Consider the following 18,994-nt stretch of genomic DNA (forward strand, 5'->3'; position numbering starts at 1 on the left):
GCCTGCTTTCTCCTCTAGGGTTTTGATGGTTTCCTGTCACTTTCAGGTCCTTTATCCATTTTGAGTTTGTTTTTGTGAATGGTGTAAGAAAGTGGTCGAGTTTCATCCTTCTGCATGTTGCTGTCCAGCTCTCCCAGCACCATTTGTTAAAGAGACTGTCTTTTTACCATTGGATATTCTTTCCTGCTTTGTGAAAGATTAGTTGGCCACACATTTGTGGGTCCAGTTCTGGGGTTTCTATTCTATTCCATTGGTCTATGTGTCTGTTTTTGTGCCAATACCATGCTGTCTTGATGATGACAGCTTTGTAGTAGAGGCTAAAGACTGGGATTGCGATGTCCTCTTCAAAATTACTTTGGCTCTTCGGGGCCTTTTGTGGTTCCATACAAATTTTAGGATTACTTGTTCTAGCTTCGAGAAGAATGCTGGTGCCATTTTGATTGGGATTGCATTGAATGTGTAGATAGCTTTGGGGAGTATTGACATTTTAACAATATTTATTCTTCCAATCCATGAGCACAGAATGTTTTTCCATTTCTTTATATCTTCTTCAATTTCTTTCATAAGCTTTCTATCGTCTTTAGTATACAGATCTTTTACATCTTTGGTTAGGTTTATTCCTAGGTATTTTATGCTTCTTGGTGCAATTGTGAATGGGATCAGTTTCTTTATTTGTTTTTCTGTTCCTTCATTATTAGTGTATAAGAATGCGACTGTTTTCTGTACATTGATTTTGTATCCTGCGACTTTGCTGAATTCATGTATCTGTTCTAGCAGACTTTTGGTGGAGTCTGTCAGGTTTTCCATGTATACTATCATGTCATCTGCAAAAAATGAAAGCTTAACTTAATCTTTGCCAATTTTGATGCCTTTGATTTCCTTTTGTTGTGTGATTGCTGATGCTAGAACTTCCAACACTATGTGAAACAACAGCGGTCAGAGTGGACATCCCTGTCGTGTTCCTGATCTCAGGGGGAAAGCTCTCAGTTTTTCCCCACTGAGGATGATATTACCTGTGGACTTTTCATAAATGGCTTTTATGAGAATTAAGTATGTTCCTTCTACCCGAGTTTCTTGAGGATTTTCTTTAAGAAAGGATGCTGAATTTTGTCAAGTGCTTTTTCTGCATCGATTGACAGGATCATATGGTTCTTCTCTTTTCCTTTATTGATGTGATGTATCACATTGATTGATTTGCGAATGGTGAACCAGCCTGGCAGCCCAGGAATGAATCCCACTTGATCATGGTGTATAATTCTTTTTATATGCTGTTGAATTTGATTTGCTAGTATCTTATTGAGAACTTTTGCATCCATATTCATCAGGGATATTGGCCTGTAGTTCTCTTTTTTATTGGGTCTCTGTCTGGTTTAGGAATCAAAGTAATGCTGGCTTCATAGAATGAGTCTGGAAGTTTTCCTTCCCTTTCTATTTCTTGCAATAGCTTGAGAATGATAGGTATTATCTCTGCTTTAAACGTCTGGTAGAACTCCCCTGGGAAACCATCTGGTCCTGGACTCTTATTTGTTGGGAGATTTTTGATGACTGATTCAATTTCTTCGCTGGTGATGGGTCTGTTCAAGCTTTCTATTTCCTCCTGGTTGAGTTTTGGGAGTGTGTGGGTGTTTAGGAATTTGTCCATTTCTTCCAGGTTGTCCAGTTTGTTGGCATATAATTTTTCATAGTATTCCCTGATAATTTATTGTATTTGTTAGGGATTAGATGTCATAATTCCATTTTCATTCATGATTTTATCTGTTTGGGTCAGCTCCCTTTTCTTTTTGAGAACTCTGGTTTATCCGTTTGGTTTATTTTTTTCAAAAAACCAACTCTTGCTTTCATTGATCTGCTCTACAGTTTTTTTGGCTTCTATATTGTTTATTTCTGCCCTGCTATTTATTATTTCTCTTCTTCTGCTGGGTTTGGGGTGTCTTTGCTGTTCTGCTTCTAGTTCCTTTAGGTGTGCTGTTAGATTTTGTATTTGGGATTTTTCTTGTTTCTTGAGATAGACCTTGATTTCAATGTATTTTCCTCTCAGGACTGTCTTCCCTGCATCCCAAAGCTTTTGAATTATTGTATTTTCATTTTCATTTGTTTGTATATATTTCTTTATTTCTTCTCTAATTGCCTGGTTGACCCACTCATTCTTTAGTAGGGTGTTCTTTAACCTCCATGGTTTTGGAGGTTTTCCAGACTTTTTCCTGTGGTTGATTTCAAGCCTCATAGCATTGTGGTCTGAAAGTGTGCATGGTATGATCTCAATTTTTGTATACTTATGAGGGCTGTTTGGTGACCCAGTATGTGATCTATCTTGGAGAAGGTTCCATGTGCACTTGAGAAGAAAGTGCATTCTGTTGCTTTGGGATGCAGAGTTCTACATATATCTGTCAAGTCCATCTGATCCAATGTATCATTCAGGGCCCTTGTTTCTTTATTGATCCTGTGTCTAGATGATCTATTCATTGTTATAAGTGGGGTATTGAAGTCCCCTGCAATTACCACATTATTAACAATAAATTTGTTTGTGTTTGTGATTAATTGTTTTAAATATTTGGGGCCTCTTGTATTTGGTGCATAGACATTTATAACTGTTAGCTCTTCCAGATGGATAGACTATGTACTTATTATATAATGCCCTTCTTCATTTCTTGTTACAGCCTTTAGTTTAAAATCTAGTTTGTCTGTTATAAGTATGGCTACTCCAGCTTTCTTTTGCCTTCCAGTGGCATGATAGATAGTTCTCCATCCTCTCACTTTCAATCTGAAAATGTCCTCAGGTCTAAAATGAGTCTCTTGTGGACAGCGAATAGATGGGTCTTGTTTTTTTATCCATTCTGATACTCTATGTCTTTTGGTTGTAGCATTTAGTCCATTTACATTCAGTGTTACTATAGAAAGGTATGGGTCTAGAGTTATTGTGATGTCCGTAGGTTTCATGCTTGTAGCGATGTCTCTGGTACTTTGTCTCACAGGATCCCCCTTAGGATCTCTTGTAGGGTTGGTTTAGTGGTGATGAATTCCTTCAGTTTTGTTTGTTTGGGAAGACCTTTATCTCTCCTTCTATTCTAAATGACAGACTTGCTGGATAAAGGATTGTTGGCTGCATATTTTTTCTGTTCATCACGTTGAAGATTTCCTGACATTCCTTTCTGGCCTGGCATGTTTCAGTAGATAGATCCATCACTAGTCTTATCGGTCTCCGTTTACATATTAGAGCGTGTTTATCCCTAGCTGCTTTCAGAGTTTTCTCTTTATCCTTGTATTTTGCCAGTTTGACTATGATATGTCATGCAGAAGATCAACTCAAGTTACGTCTGAAGGAAGTTCTCTGTGCCTCTTGGATTTCCATGCCTTCTTCCTTCCCCAGATCAGGGAAGTTCTCAGCTATGATTTGTTCAAGTACACCTTCAGCCCCTTTCTCTCTCTCTTCCTCTTCTGGAATTCCTATGATATGGATATTGTTCCATTTGATTGCATCACTTAGTTCTCTAATTCTTCCCTCATACTCTTGGATTTTTTAATCTCTCTTTTTCTCAGCTTCCTCTTTTTCCATAATTTTATCTTTTAATTCACCTATTCTCTCCTCTGCCTCTTAAATCTGTGCTATGGCTGGCTCCATTTTATTTTACACCTCATTTATAGCATTTTTTAGCTCCTCACGACTATTTTTTAATCCCTTGATCTCTGTAGTAATAGATTGTCTGCAGTCTTGTATGCTTTTTTCAAGCCCAGTGATTAATTTTATGACTCCTTTTTCTAAATTCTCGTTCTGTTATATTGCTTAAATCGTTTTTGATCAATACGTTACCTGTCGCTACTTCCTGGAGTTTCTTTTGAGGAGAGTCCTTCCGTTTCATCATTTTGGATAGTCCCTGGGGTGGCTCCAAACTGCAGGGCACTTCCCCTATACTGTCCAGAATAACTTGTATTGGTGGATGGGGCCGCAGTCAGACCCGATGTCTGCCCCCAGCCCACTGCTGGGGCCACAGTCAGATTGGTGTGTACCTTATCTCCCCCTCTCCCAGGGGCAGGACTCACTGTGGAGTGGTGTGGTCCCTGTCTGCGCTGCTTGCACAGTGCCAGGCTTGTGGTGCTGCTTTGATGTGATCTGGTGTATTAGCTGGGGTTGATCCGCAGGGTGCACAGTGGTAGGAGGGGCAGGCTTAACTCACTTTGCCCTAAGTGGTCCCATGTAGGAGGGTCACTGCAGCACTGGATGGGAGGCAGGCCTGTCAGGGGGATGGATCCACAGAAGCACAAAGTTGTGTTTTCACGGTGCAAGCAAGTTCGGTGACGGGAACTGGTTCCCTTTGGGATTTAGCCTGGGGGATGGGAGAGGGAGATGGCACTTGCCAGAGCCTCAGTCCCTGCTGATTTGAGCTCTGTCTTCTGGGGCTCAGCAACTCTCCCTCCTGGTGTCCTCTCACTGTCTCTGCTCTCTGAGAGCAGAGCTGTTGACTTTTAACATTCCAGATATTAAGTCCCACTGGCTGTCAGAACTCATGGAGTCTGTCCCCTCTACTTTTGCAAGCCAGTCTTCAGGGGCTCTGCCTTGCCCAGTGGGCTGCCCCTCCACCGCCCGGACTCCCTCCTGCCAGTCTGTGTAGTGCCCACAATTTCTCCACCCTTCCTACCCTCTTCCGTGGGCCTCTTTTCTATGCTTGGCTCTACAGAGTCTGTCCTGTAGTCTTCTGGTGGTTTTCTGGGTTGCTTAGGCAGATGTGGGTGGAATCTAAGTGATCAGCAGGACGAGGTGAGCCCAGCGTCCTCTTACACTGACATCTTCCATGGATTTCTTTAAATTTTTAAATGCTTATTTCTTTTTGAAAAGAGAGAGAGAGAGAGAGAGAGAGAGAGAGAGAGAATATGAATGATCTGTGGAAGGGCAGAGAGTGAGGGAGACACAGAATCCGAAGCAGGCTCCAGGCTCTGAGCTGTCAGCACAGAGCTTGATGCAGGGCTCAGACTCATGACTGCAACATCATGACCTGAGCTGAAGTCAAATGTTTAACCAACTAAGCCACCCATGACCTCCTCATTTATCATAATTTCTAATAAAACTTTTTGTTTCATCCCTAAGTCTGATAGAGCATATCCACTCCAGTTTTCATGTGGCTATTTGCATGATATATTTTTCAATCATTTTGCTTTCAAAATATGTGTCTTTATTTTTTTATTTGAACAAATTTTTAATGTTTTTATTTATTTTTGAGACAGAGACAGAGCATGAGCAGGGAAGGGGAATAGAGAGAGGGAGACACAGAATCTGAAGCAGGCTCCAGGCTCTGAGCTGTCAGCACAGAGCCCGACATGGGACTCGAACTCATGGAGGATGTTGGGCTCACCACATCCTGCTGACCACTTAGATTCCACCCAGATCTGCCTAAATAACCCAGAAATCTGCCAGAAGACTATACCACCATCTTCCTCCAAAAAGACATTTTTTTTTAAATAAGACATCCAGATGGCCAACTGACACATGAAAAGATTATTAAACACTGGCAAGGAAAGGAGGAAAAGGATACTTTTGTACACTGTTATTGGAAAGGTAAATTTGTACAGCTAAGATGAAAACAGTATATAAAGGCTTGAAAAAAAATAAAAATCATGCTATCATATGATCCAGCAATTCTACTTCTGGGTATATATCCAAAGGAAATTAAACCACTATCTCTAAAAGATATCTGCATCCTCATTGACACTGCAGTATTATTTACAATCACCATGTCATGAAAACCTAAGTGTTCATCAGCAGATATATGGATAAAGAAAATGTGGTATAGTATAGTTATATATATAGAATATTATCAGCCAGAAAAGAAGGAAATCTTGCCATTTGTGACAATAGGAATGAATCTTGAGGGTGTGATACTAAGTGAAATCTGAAAGAGAAATACCAATTCTGCATAATCTCACTTATATGAAGAGTCAGAAATATTGAACTTATAGAAATAGAGAACAGGTTGGTAGTTGCCAGCATGGGTGGATGGGTTGAGAGAAATGGGTGAAGGTGGTGAAAATTTATGAACTTCCAACTATAAGATAAGTTATGAAAATGTATTATACAGCATGATGACTATAGCTAACAATACTACGTTGTATATTTGAAGTTTCTAAGAGAGTAGACCTAAAAGTTCTTGTCACAAGAAAAATAATGTAACTATGTGACGTGATGGATGTTAACCACAGTTATTGTGGTAATCATTTTGCAATATATTCATATATTAAATCATTATGATGTATACCTTAAACTTATATAATGCTATATACCAATTATATTTTAGCAAAACTGGGGAAAAGGAACAAGAATATTTGTAATTCAGTGTAGAATCAAATCAATAGGAAAAGTATAGATTACTGAAAAATGGTACTAATAACATTTATCATTAACTATATTTGTATTATCATTATGTCTATATCTATATCTGTAAAAAATTAGCTATATTTTATAATAATCATGCAAGATAGGCATTATAATCACTGTTAAGTTAAAAAAGTTAGGTTCATAGACTTTAGGTGAGTTGCCCTAATGCAGAGAGCATGCCTATCCTGTTAACTACTGTGTATTCATTACCTAAAATAATACCTGGCACATAGTAGCTCCCCCAAAGTATTTTTGAATGATTAAGGCTTATAATTGTTGTGAAAATCATATTCCATCTATACAATAATCAGCTTTTTTATATAGTAAGAGAATTATGATTTTTTTATGTAACAATTCTGTCAATTTTAAAAAGATGTACAATTGCATAGAAGACCATGAGGTACCTAGGAGTAAAACTAACCAAAGAAGTAAAATATCTGTACACTAAAAGTTACAGAAAGCTTATAAAGAAATTGAAGACATAAATAAATGGATAAACATTCCATGCCCATGGATTGGAAGAATAAATATTGTTCAAATGTTTATAGTACTCAAAGAAATCTATTCCTTCAGTGCAATCCCTATCAAAATAATACCAGCATTCTTCACAGAGTTAGAACAAATAGCCTAAAATTTTTAAGGAACCAGAAAAGACCCTGAATAGTGAAGTAATGTTGAGAAAGAAAACCAAAGCTGAAGGCATCACAATTCCAGCCTTAAAGATGTGTTACAAAGTTGTAATCATCAATACAGTATGGTACTGGCACAAAAACATACACTTAGATCTATAGAACAGCATAGAGAATTCAGAAATGGACTCACAAATGTATGGCCAACTAATTTTTGCCAAAGCAGCAAAGAATATCTAATGGAAAAAAGACAGTCTCTTCAGCAAATGGTGCTGGGAAACTGGACAGCAACATGGAGAAGAATGAACCTGGACCCCTTTCTTACACCATACACAAAAATAAACTCAAAATGGATGAAAGACCTAAATGTGAGTTAGGAAACCATCAAAACCCTGGAGGAGAAAACAGGCAACAACCTCTTTGACCTCAGCTTCAGCAACTTCTTACTAGACATGTCTCCAGAGGCAAGGAAAACAAGAGCAAAAATGAACTATTGGAACCTCATGAAGATAAAAACCTTCTGCACAGTGAAGGAAACAATCAACAAAGCTAAAAGGCAACCGATGGAATGGAAGAAGATATGTGCAAATGACATATGGGACCAAGGGTTAGTATCCAAAAGATACAAAGATCTTACCAAGCTCAACACCCAAAAATAGAAATAATTCAGTGAAGAAATGTGTAGAAGACATGAATAGACACTTTTCCAAAGAAGACATCCAGATGGCTAACAGACTCATGAAAAGATGCTCAACATCATTCATCATCAGAGAAATACAAATCAAAACCACAATGAGATATCACCTCACACCTCTCAGAATGGTTAAAATTAAGAACTCAGGCAACAACAGTGGTTGGCAAATATGCAGAGAAAGGGGAACACTTTTGCCCTGTTGGTGGGAAGGCAAACTGGTGCATCCACTCTGGAATATAGTGTGGGGATTCTTCAGAAAATTAAAAACAGAACTACCTTACAACCCAGAAAATGCACTACTAGATATTTATCCAAAGGATAAAAAATGTGATTATAAACATGTACCCCAATGTTTATAGCAGCTCTATCAATAATAGCCAAATTATAAAAAGATCCCAAATGTACATCACCCGATTAATGGATAAAGAAGATGTGGTATATGCATACAATTAAATACTATTTGGCAATAAAAAAAATGAAATGTTGCCATTTTCAACAATGTGGATGTAACTATAGTGTATTTTGCTGAGCAAAATAAGTTAGTCAGAGAAAGGCAAATATCATATTTTTTCACTCATGTGGAATTAAAAAAAACAGATGAATATATGAGAAGGGAAGGAAAAATAAGATAAAAACAGAGAGGGGGCAAACCATAAGAGAATCTTAAATACAGAAAACAAATTGAGGGTTGCTGTAGGGGAGGTGGGTGGGGGGTGGGTTAAATGGGTGATGGGCATTAAGGAGGGCACTTGTTGGGATGAGTACTGGGTATTACATATAAATGATGAATCACTGGGTTCTCCTTATGAAACCAATGCTACACTGACTTGAATTAACTTGAATTAACTAACTTGAATTTAAATAAGTAAATTTTTAAAAAAGAATAAAGAGAAAAAGATATACATTTCTCAGCCTTCTATGCAATTAGGAGTGGGCATGTGACACAGTTCAGGTCATTGAAATGTAATGAAAGTCTCCAGATTGAGCTTCTAGAAAAGTTCTTTAAGTCAGGATGACTCTTGTGTATGTCTTTTGTTCTCTGCCCTTCCCTTTCTTCTTATCTAGTATATGTACATGATACATAAAGTAAAGTAACTGTCTTATTGTTGAGACATGATTAACCATAGCCAAACCTTATAGCTTTTTTTGTGACAAAGAGAAGATATTACCTCTAAACACAGGGTCAATTTCATCTTTCCCTTAACTTCTTATTGGGTACCATTGGACAGTAAAAATTGTTAGAACCGTATGTTGCAGTCTAGACTGAATAGAAGACCAGAAAAGGCTTAGATTTCTCAGGGCTTCATAGAGTCACATACCTCTGGATTTCTCATGTGAGAAAAGTAAAGTCTCTAATAAAAACAACCATTTGGAGACTTCTGTTATTCACAGGTAAAGACAATGCTTAATTTATAAAACTACTGACAGGTCTTTTTGGGGAGGGCCATCATTGCCAGGGCATGAAATCCGTATCTTTTGGGGGGCACTTAGTAAATATATATTTCCCTAAAGGCTTGTGAAACCCCTGTTTGAAAATTGCAGAAAGGAGGGACGCCTGGGTGGCTCAGTAGGTTAGGTGTCCGACTTCATCTCAGGTCATGATCTCATGGTTCATGAGTTCGAGCCCCACATCGGGCTCTGTGCTGACAGCTCAGAGTCTGGAGCCTGCTTCAGATTCTGTGTTTCCCCCTCTCTCTCTGCTCCTACCTGCTCACATTCTGTCTCTCTCTCAAAAATAAAATAAACATTAAAAAAATTAAAAAAAATAAAGTTGCAGGGATGAGTTATCAGGCCTAGTTGTGAAAAAAACTAAAATAAAGTATTTATTTCCAAGAAGTTTACTTCCTTATAAAATGCCTAACAAGGAAATAGGTATTGCTGTAATTAGGAGCTCTGATAATGGCCTAAGAGGTATTTAAGCTGGGCATGTAAACAGAGTTTACATAAAACAACAAGTTTGTGTTCCCTTTATCCTATCAAGTCTGTTCTGCCACAGGACTGGATACACACAAGCCATTAAATGTATAACGGTTGTAGCTTTCCTATCCTCTGCACCCTGTAGTTACTCCCTTTCCCCCCAACATATGCCTCCTAAACAAAGCCCTAAGTACTAGTAGTGACTGGGTCATGAAGTCCTCAGAAATTATTCAGTATTCAAGAACACAGGCTTTCCTGGGGCACCTGGGTGGCTCAGTTGGTTAAGCGTCTGACTTCAGCTCAGGTCATGATCTTGAGTTTGGTGGGTTCAAGCCCCCTGTCAGGCTCTGTGCTGACAGCTCGGAGCCTGGAGCCTGCTTCAGATTCTGTATCTCCCTCTCTCTCTGCCCCTCCCCCCGCTCATGCTCTGTATCTCTCTCTTACTCTCTTTCAGAAGTAAACAAACATCTAAAAAGTTTTTAAAAAAGAACACAGGCTGTTCCAAAGTGAGTGGGACAAGTAAGAGTGATGGGGCTTGATCCAAAAGTCAGTATTTTAAATAATCCAATCAAAGTCAAGTACACTCTGAAACCATTTATTCAAAGCAGCTTCTCCTTGTCAACAAATCTATACATACCTACAGACCTACAGACCACATACTGCCACTCACAATCCTTCAACAACCCACAGTCTCATGGTATACAGTCATGGTACTTTCTCCCACCAAGCCCAGGTAGAGCCACAAAACCTTTCTACTAGTTCAAAATTCCAGTGGTGTATATGTAGATTAAGCCCTCTGAAATAATAATAACACGTGTATAAATAGTAAAGCTTTTAAGGCACACATGCCCATGATTTATTTTAATACTTCCCTCTGAAATAAGAAGATCAGAGGTTATCATCTTCATTTTCAAAAAAAAAAAAAAGAAGAAAAGAAAGAAAAAAAGAGAAAAGAAAAGAAAAGAAAAGAAAAGAAAAGAAGAAAAGAAAAGAAAAGAAAAGAAAACTGTTCCAGAAGGGGTTTTGACTTGTGCAAAGACACATTGTATGACTATGTAATTCCCTCCCACTCACTCTAGTATTCTTTCTGCTTTACCATGGGCCTCTGAATCAGGGTAGCTTTCACCCACAGTGGAATCAGCCTTCTCTTAACAAGCCTTTTACCACAGCCAAGGAGCTGGCAGCCTTAAAGCCCATCTGGTCTCCAGTGGATGAAACTTTCAGTGATTGGTGACAAGCCCCACTCTCCAGTCCACTCCATTAGGGAATGTTCTGTCTGAACTGCTGGAGACATGCAAAGTTCTGTGGCATGTGAATGTGAAGTTGAAATATGCTTTGCATCTGCAGACTGCAAACCCCAGAACATTGGCATGGGGCTCAAAAACATGAGAATGTTTGAATGTGTCCACACTTTAATAAAGGGCAACATTTCTAGTGCCAGATTCCTGGAAGAAGATAAGGAAGATGTATTTAAAACAGAAACTAAAGAGATGGAAGTAAGTGGGAAAGAAGTTCATTGAAACCCAATTTATATCATTTTCTAGATGAGGGAATACTGAGTCTCAGAAAGATGAAAGGACCTAGTTGAGGTTGAGGTTTTAGTATCAATACTTGACAGTGGTGGGATGTGAACTCACTCTGTGTGTCTCCAAAGCTGGTAATCTTTCCACTGTACTGCACTGCCATGCTAGGTGCTCTCAAAGAAAAGGGGTTTTTTTTTTATTATTATTATTTTTTATTCTGGTTCTTTTCCTTCTTCCCCTTGAGTCAAGGCCTGGGGTGCTCAACTTTCAAGTTCACAAGAGAACTTGGTGACGAGGAACAAGGGAGCAGTGGTAAAATGACTCTGCCTTACCCTGCATGTATGATGAGAAACAATGAGGGCTCTTATTTCCAGCATGCTCATAAGGGACACAGTTACTGCTGGCTTTCAGGCTGGCTTAGTTTTTATCACTTTTAAAGCATTTAATAATTCATTAGAGGTGATTGGTCATGTGCCTGACTCAGAGGGAGAGATGCAATAAGGAGAGATTTCCAATAAATTCAATTTGTAAATGAAATAAAAAACAACCGAGTCTCAGTAAGTTTATTACCTGAGGCCTAAGCTAGAGAGCTATATGACTGCTTGCAGTTAAATGTCTGGAAGAGGGTGTTCTAGCTGGGTTCAGATCCTGAATGGGCTTTCCACTTGCTTTGTGAATTCTGAACAATTATTGAAGTCTCTGTTACCTCAGAGGAAGAGAAGATGCTCTCCATTCTTCCAGTACAGATTTATAAAGGATCATGATTAGGTTACATTTGATTTTGAGATATAACATAAATCTTTACCTCACTCTTTGGAACTGGTGAATATAGACTATTAGTGTGGAGCCTGACATAGGGCTTGATCTCGTGAATTGTGAGATCATGACCTGAGCCAAAATCAAGAGTTGTTGGGCCCTTAACCAACCAAGCCACCAAGGCACCCCTAAGTATTTTAATTCTATCAATTGACATATGGTGTTAAACCACTTGCAGATGTACAGCACAATGATTCAACAATTCCATACAACACCCAGTACTCATCACAAGTGCACTCCTTAATCTGTATCACCCATTTAACCGATCACTCAAACTACTTGCCTTCTGGTAAAATCATTTTGTTCTATATTGTTAAGAATCTGTTTCTTGGTTTGCCTCACTCTCTGGTATTTGTCTTTCTCTGACTGACTTATTGCACTCAGCATAATACTCAAAGCTTCATCCATCCTGTTACAAATGGTAAGATTTCATCATTTTTATGGCTGAAAAATATTCCATCACACACACACACACACACACACACACACACACACACACACACACTATGCCTTCTTTATCCATTATCAATCCATGGACACATGGACTATTTCCATTGTTTGTCTATTGTAAACAGTGCTGCTATAAACATACAGGTGCATATATCCCTTTAAATTGGTAGTTTTGCATTCTTTGGGTAAATACCCAGTAGAACAGTTGCTGCTCATAGAAAATTTCTATTTAATTTTTTTTAATGTTTATTTATTTTTGGGAGACAGAGAGGCAGAGTGAAACCAGGGGAGGGTCAGAAAGAGGGAGACACAGAATCTGAAGCAGGCTCCAGGCTCTGAGTTCTGAGCTGTCAGCACAGAGCCTGATGCGGGCCTCAAACCCATGAACTGTGGGAACATGACCTGGGCCTAAGACAGAGGCTTAACCGACTGAGCCACCCAGGAGCCCCCAAATTTTCTATTTTTAAATTTTGAAGAATACCCATAATGCCTGCAATATTTTATATTCCCAAAACAGTGAAAGAGGGTCACCCTTTCTCCACATTCTCACCAACACCTGTTGTTTCTTATGTTATTGATTTTAGACATTCTGACAGGTGTGAGGTGATATATCTCATTGGAGCTTTGATTTGCATTTTTATGATGGTATGTGATAAACATATTTTCATGTGTCTGTTAACCATCTATACATCTTTGGAGAAATGTATGTTCAAACTTCTACCCATTTTTTAATGGGATTATTTGTTTTCTGGATATTGAGTTTTATATGTTCTTTATTTATTTTGGATATTAACCTACTATTGGAAATATCATTTGCAGATATCTTCTCCAATTCATCAGGTTGCCTTTTAGTGTTGATTGTTTCCTTCACTGTGCAGAAACTTTTTATTTTTATGAAGTCTGAATACTTTGTTTTTGCTTTTGTTTCCCTTGACTCAAGATACTTTTATAGAAAAAAATTGTCACAGCCACTGCCAAAGAGATTACTGCCTGTGTTCTCCTCCAGGATTTTAGTGGTTTCAGGTCTCAAACATAGGTCTCTAATACATTTTGAATTTATTTTTGTGTATGGTGTAAGAAAGTGACCCTAGTTTAATTCTTTTGCATGTTGCTGTCCAGTTTTTTCAACACCATTTGTTGAATAGACTGTCTTTTTTCCATTGGATATTATTTCCTGCTTTGTTGGAGGTCAATTGGCCATTCAGTTATGGGTTCATTTCTGTGTTTCCTATTCTGCTCCATTGATCTATGTGTCTATTTTCATGCCAGTACCATACTTTTTTGATTACTACAGCTTTGCAGTATAGTGTAAAGTCCAGAATTGTGATCCCCAGCTTTGCCTTGCTTTTTCAAGATTTCTCAGGCTATCTGGGGTCTTTTGTGGTTCCATAGATATTTCAGGATTGTTTATTCCAGCTCTGTGAAAAATGCTCTTGGTATTTTGATAGGGTTTGCATTAAATGTATAGATTACTTTGGGTAGTATATTTAAAGAATATTTGTTCTTTCAGTCCATGAGTATGGAATATTTTTACATTTCTTTGTGTTATTTTCAATGTATTTCATTAGTGTTTCATAGTTTTCAGAGTACAGGTCTTTCACCCGTTTGGTTATATTTGTTGCTAAGTATGTTATTGTTTGGGTACAATTGTATGTAAATAGGACATATTCCTTAATTCTCTTACAGCTGCTTCATCATTGTGTATAGAAATGCAACATATTTCTGTACATTTATTTTGTATCTTGTGACTTTACTGAATTTATGTATCAGTTATATTAGCTTTTATGTGGAGTCTTTCAGGTGTTCGATATAAATTACCATGTAATTTGCAAAGAGTGAAAGATTTACTTCTTCATTACCAATTTGGATGCCTCTGATATCTTTTTGTTGTCTGAAAGCTGTGGCTAGGACTTCCAGTACTATGTTCAATAAAAGTAGTGAGAGTGGACATCCTAGTCTTGTGCCTCTCCTTAGGGGAAAAGCTCTCAGTTTTTCCCCATTGGGGAAGATACTGGCTGTGTTTTTTCATATATGGCCTTTATTATGTTGAAGTATGTTCCCTGTAAACCTACTTTGTTGAATTTTTATCATGAGTGGATGTTGTGCTTTGTCAAAGCTTTCTGTGTGTCTATTGAAATAATTGTATAGTTCTTATATTTTTCTTTTTGATCTGACTTATCACATTGATTTATTTGTGAATATTGAACCACACTTACAACCCAGAAATAAATCCCACTTGATTGTGGTGAATGGTTTTTTTTAACATATTGTTAAAATGGGTTTCCTAGTATTTTATTGAGGATTTTTGCATCTATGTACATCAGGGATATTGGCCTATAATTCTCTTTTTTAGTGATGTCTTTGTCTTTTTTTTTTTGGAATAGTTTGAGATAATTAACTATTAACTCATCCTTAAATGTTTGGTAGAATTCACCTCTGAAGCCATCTGGCCCTGGACTTTTGTTTGTTGGGAGGTTTTTTATCATTCATTCAGTTTATTTATTGCTTGCCAGTGTGATCAATTTTTCTATTTCTTCCTGTTTCAGTTTTGGTAGTTTATAGGCTATTTTGTTGGCATATAGTTTTTCATATTATCATTTAATTGTTAGTATTTCTGTGGTGTTAGTTTTTATTTATCCTCTCTCCTTTTTGATTTTATTTATTTGACTCCTTTCTATTTTATTGTTGATAAGTCTGCTTGGAGGTTTATCAATTTCATTAATTTTTCAAAGAACAAGCTCCCAGGGTTTCATTGATCTGTTTTATTTTTTTAGTTTCTATATAATTTATATCTACTTTAATATTTATTATTTTCTTCCTTCTGCCGCCTTTAGGCTTCAATTGTTTTTCTTTTCCTAGCTTCTTTAGGTGCAAGATTAGGTTGTTTATTTGAGATTTTTCTTGCTTCTCAAGACGGAGGCCTCTTTACTATAAATTTCTCTCTTACAACTTTTGCTGTATCCCAAAGGTTTCGGATCATTTTGTTTTCATTTTCATTTGTTACCCTGTACTTTTTATTTCCTCTTTCATTTCTCAGTTGACCCATTCATTGTTTAGTAGCCTGTTATTTAACCACCATGCATTTGTGATCCTTACTTTAATTTTCTTCTGCTTGACTTTTAGTTTCATAGCATTGTCATTAAAAAGATGCATTGTTGTGGTTTGTTTTGTGGTCTAATATGTGATCTTTTCTGTAGAAAGTTCCATGTGCGCTTAGACAGGATGTGGATTCTGCTGTTTTAGGAATGAATGTTCTCAATATATATGTTAAATCCATCTGGTCCAGGGTGTCATTCAAAGCTCTTGTTCCCCTGTTGATATTCTATTTAGAAGATCTGTCTATTTATGTAAGTGGGATGTGAAAGTTCCCTACTATTTTAAAATTATTATTGATTAATTTCTCTATATTTGTTATTAACTGTTTTGTGTATTTGTGTGCTCCTATGGCAGGTGCATGAATATTTTATATCTTCTTGTTTGACTGTCCCCTTTATTATTATATAGTGTTCTTTGTTGCTTACTGTTACAGTTACTGTTTTAAAGTCTAGTTTGTGCAATGTAAGTATTGCTACTCCAGCTTTCTTTTGGCATCTATTTCCATGATAGACGTTTCTTCATCCCCTCACTCTCAATCTACAGGTGTCTTTAGGTTTATGAGTCTCTTAAAGGCAGCATAAAGACAGATCTTGCTTTTTTATCCATTCTGTCACCTTATGTCTTTTGATTGGAGCATTTAGTTCATTTACATTGAAATTTATTATATATATATATATATATATATATATATATATATATATAATTTATTACTTTTTTGTGGTTGGTTCTGAAGCTTTTTCTCTGACTCTTTCTTTCTTTCTTTCTCTTTCTTTCTTTCTTTCTTTCTTTCATATTTTGCTGATTTTCCTCAGTTACATATTTGGATTTCCTTCTCTTTATTTTTTGCATATTTATTAGTGGTTATTCATATATGCTTACCTGTAGTTTTGTATATAACCTCTTCTGCATATAGCAGTTAATATTAAGGTGATAGTTGTTTAAGTTTGAATCCATTCTTTTTTCCTCTCCTCCTCACATTTTAGGCATATATTATTATATTTTAATCATTTTTGTGAATTTCTTGACAGATTCTTTATAAAAATATTTGTCTTTACTGCTTTTCTGTTTCTTATCTTCATACAGTCACTTTTGGCATCTCCTTTACACTCACAGAGTTCCTGTTAATATTTCTTGGAGGGCTGTTTTAGTGTTTATGAAGTCCTTTACATTTTGTTCGTCTGGAAACTATCTCTCCTTTCTGAATAATAGTCTCGCTGGATAGAGTATTCTTGACTTCAGATTTTTCACATTCACCACTTTGAATATATCATGTCATTCCTTTCTGCCTTGCAAAGTTTCTGTTGAAAAATCTCCTGCTAGCCTTATGGGTTTCCCTTTGTAAGTTAATGACTTTTTTTTTTGCCTTGCTGCTTTAATGTTTTTTCTTTATCACTATATTTTTTCCAATGAAATTACAATATGTCTTGGTCTGGATCTGTTTTTATTGATTTTGATGGGGATTCTCTGTGCGTCTTAAATCTGGATATCTGTTTCCTTCCCTAGATTAGGGAAGTTTTCAGCTATTATTTCATCAAATAAATTTTCTGTTCCCTTTTCTCTCCCATAGTCTTCTGGCACTCTTGTAAAATGAATGCTATTATGTTTGATAGAGTCACTGAGTTCCTAAGTGTATTTTTATTTTTCATTTTTCTTTTTTCTCTATCTTGTTCAGCTTAATTACTTTCCATTACTCTGTCTTCTGGGTCATTAATGCATTCTTCTGTTTCTTCTATATTGAAGTTCATTCCATCAAGCATGTTTCTCATTTAATTTATTGAACACTTTATCTTTGTTATGTTATTCTTATCTCTGTGTTCAGGGCTTCACTCACGTCTTCCACTCTTTTCTCAAGTCCAGTGAGTATCCTTATGATCATTGCTTTATATCTTATTTCAGGCATGTAACTTATGTCTGTTTCACTTAGATAGCTGACCATGGCCTTGTGCTGTTCTTTCATTTGAGATAAAACTTTCTTTCTTCTCATTTTGTTTGCTTCGTTGTATCTGTTTCTATATGTTAAGAAAGTCAGCTGTAACTTCTGCTCTTGAAAGTAGTGACTTTATGAAGACAGAAGTCCAGGAATCCCCTGCATACAGTGCCCCCTATTCACCAGAACCTGGCACTTCAGGATAGTATCCTGTGTGTGTTGCTTATGCCTTGCTCTTTCTTTTGTCTGAGTCACTTTTCCTTTCAGTGCAGACATTTGCACCAACTCTCTGCTTTTTTAGGGGCTGTGCTTGTTTTCTGTTGTGTTAGTGGGACTCAGGAGGGGTAGCTCTGGGGGTGCATGCCTACTGAAGAACTTGGGAGCAGAGCAGAAGTGTTAACAAAAGTTATCCAGGCCACTAGTCCTAAGCCAAGTACATCAAAGTCCTGTTGTGGCTGGAAGCTGTGCACTGGTTATGGCTGTGCATGAGGCTAGGTGCAATGTGTGGTCATGCCTGGACATAGCTTGGTCCAGTGTAGGATGGGGGTTGAGGTATCTGGCTGGGTGTAGTGGATGGGCATGGTGCATGTGGGGCTTTAACAGAATTTGCCTTGAACCCAGGACTGAGGCTAGCAGGCTTGCAGTGGGCAATTTTTCAGGAAAACTCATATCCATGGTTTACTGCTAGCAGGTTAGGTAACAAGTGTCTGTGCAGCACCAACTCATGCAGATGGCTCTGTGTTTATGCTGGCGGTTGGGGGGAGGAATGTGGCCCCTGCCAGCTCCCTCATTTTCAGAGACATCCCCCAATATGCTCTTAAATCAGTACGAACAAATCTGTCTCCCGTTTGCCCCCTATATTATGTAAACTACCCTTTTAATGTTGCATCTCCTCACAGGCTGTTGTCTAAGGGAAGTGACCCAGCCATAACTCACCTTTCCTGCTTGCCTAGTGCTGAGTTAGCTGACTTTTAAAGCTTCAGTCTCCAATACACAGTTGTTATACAAACTCATGGAATTCAGCCCCTCCAGTTTGTAAAAACAAATTTTATAGGGATTAGGCTTCCCCGTGTGAGCTCCCTGGTGGGAGGGTCTGTTTCTGTGTCCTCTCCATGCTTGCAGCTCTCTTTCTCCTGTGAGCAGCCTCCCTCAGGCTTTCTGACACTTCTAACCTTTCATATGCAGTTTCTTTTCTATATTTAGTTTGTTCTGTCAGTCTTTGGATCACTATCTAGATTATTGACTTGGATGTGGAAGATACCTCACTGTAAACACTAGATGGATTGAACTCAAGGTCCTCTTAACACTGCAATCTTCCCAAGCTTTTAGAATAGTTATTAACATAGAAAAAAATTGGGGTGACATATATACTGGTGGGCAAGGTTACATTGCTTAAAAAGTAGTATCCTTCTTTCCTTTCATTTCCAATGCCTATGCACATTGGTCTATGCACTTCTGGCCTTCCTCCACAGTCAGAACACTATAAGATAAGGACATTAGGCAGAAAATATAAACTTGCTCTTTATATTTCCCACTCTCTTTTTTCTGCCTGTAATTGATTTATATGGCAGACTTTAA

The sequence above is a fragment of the Neofelis nebulosa genome, chromosome X (assembly GCF_028018385.1).
Source record: "Neofelis nebulosa isolate mNeoNeb1 chromosome X, mNeoNeb1.pri, whole genome shotgun sequence".
NCBI lineage: Eukaryota > Metazoa > Chordata > Mammalia > Carnivora > Felidae > Neofelis > Neofelis nebulosa.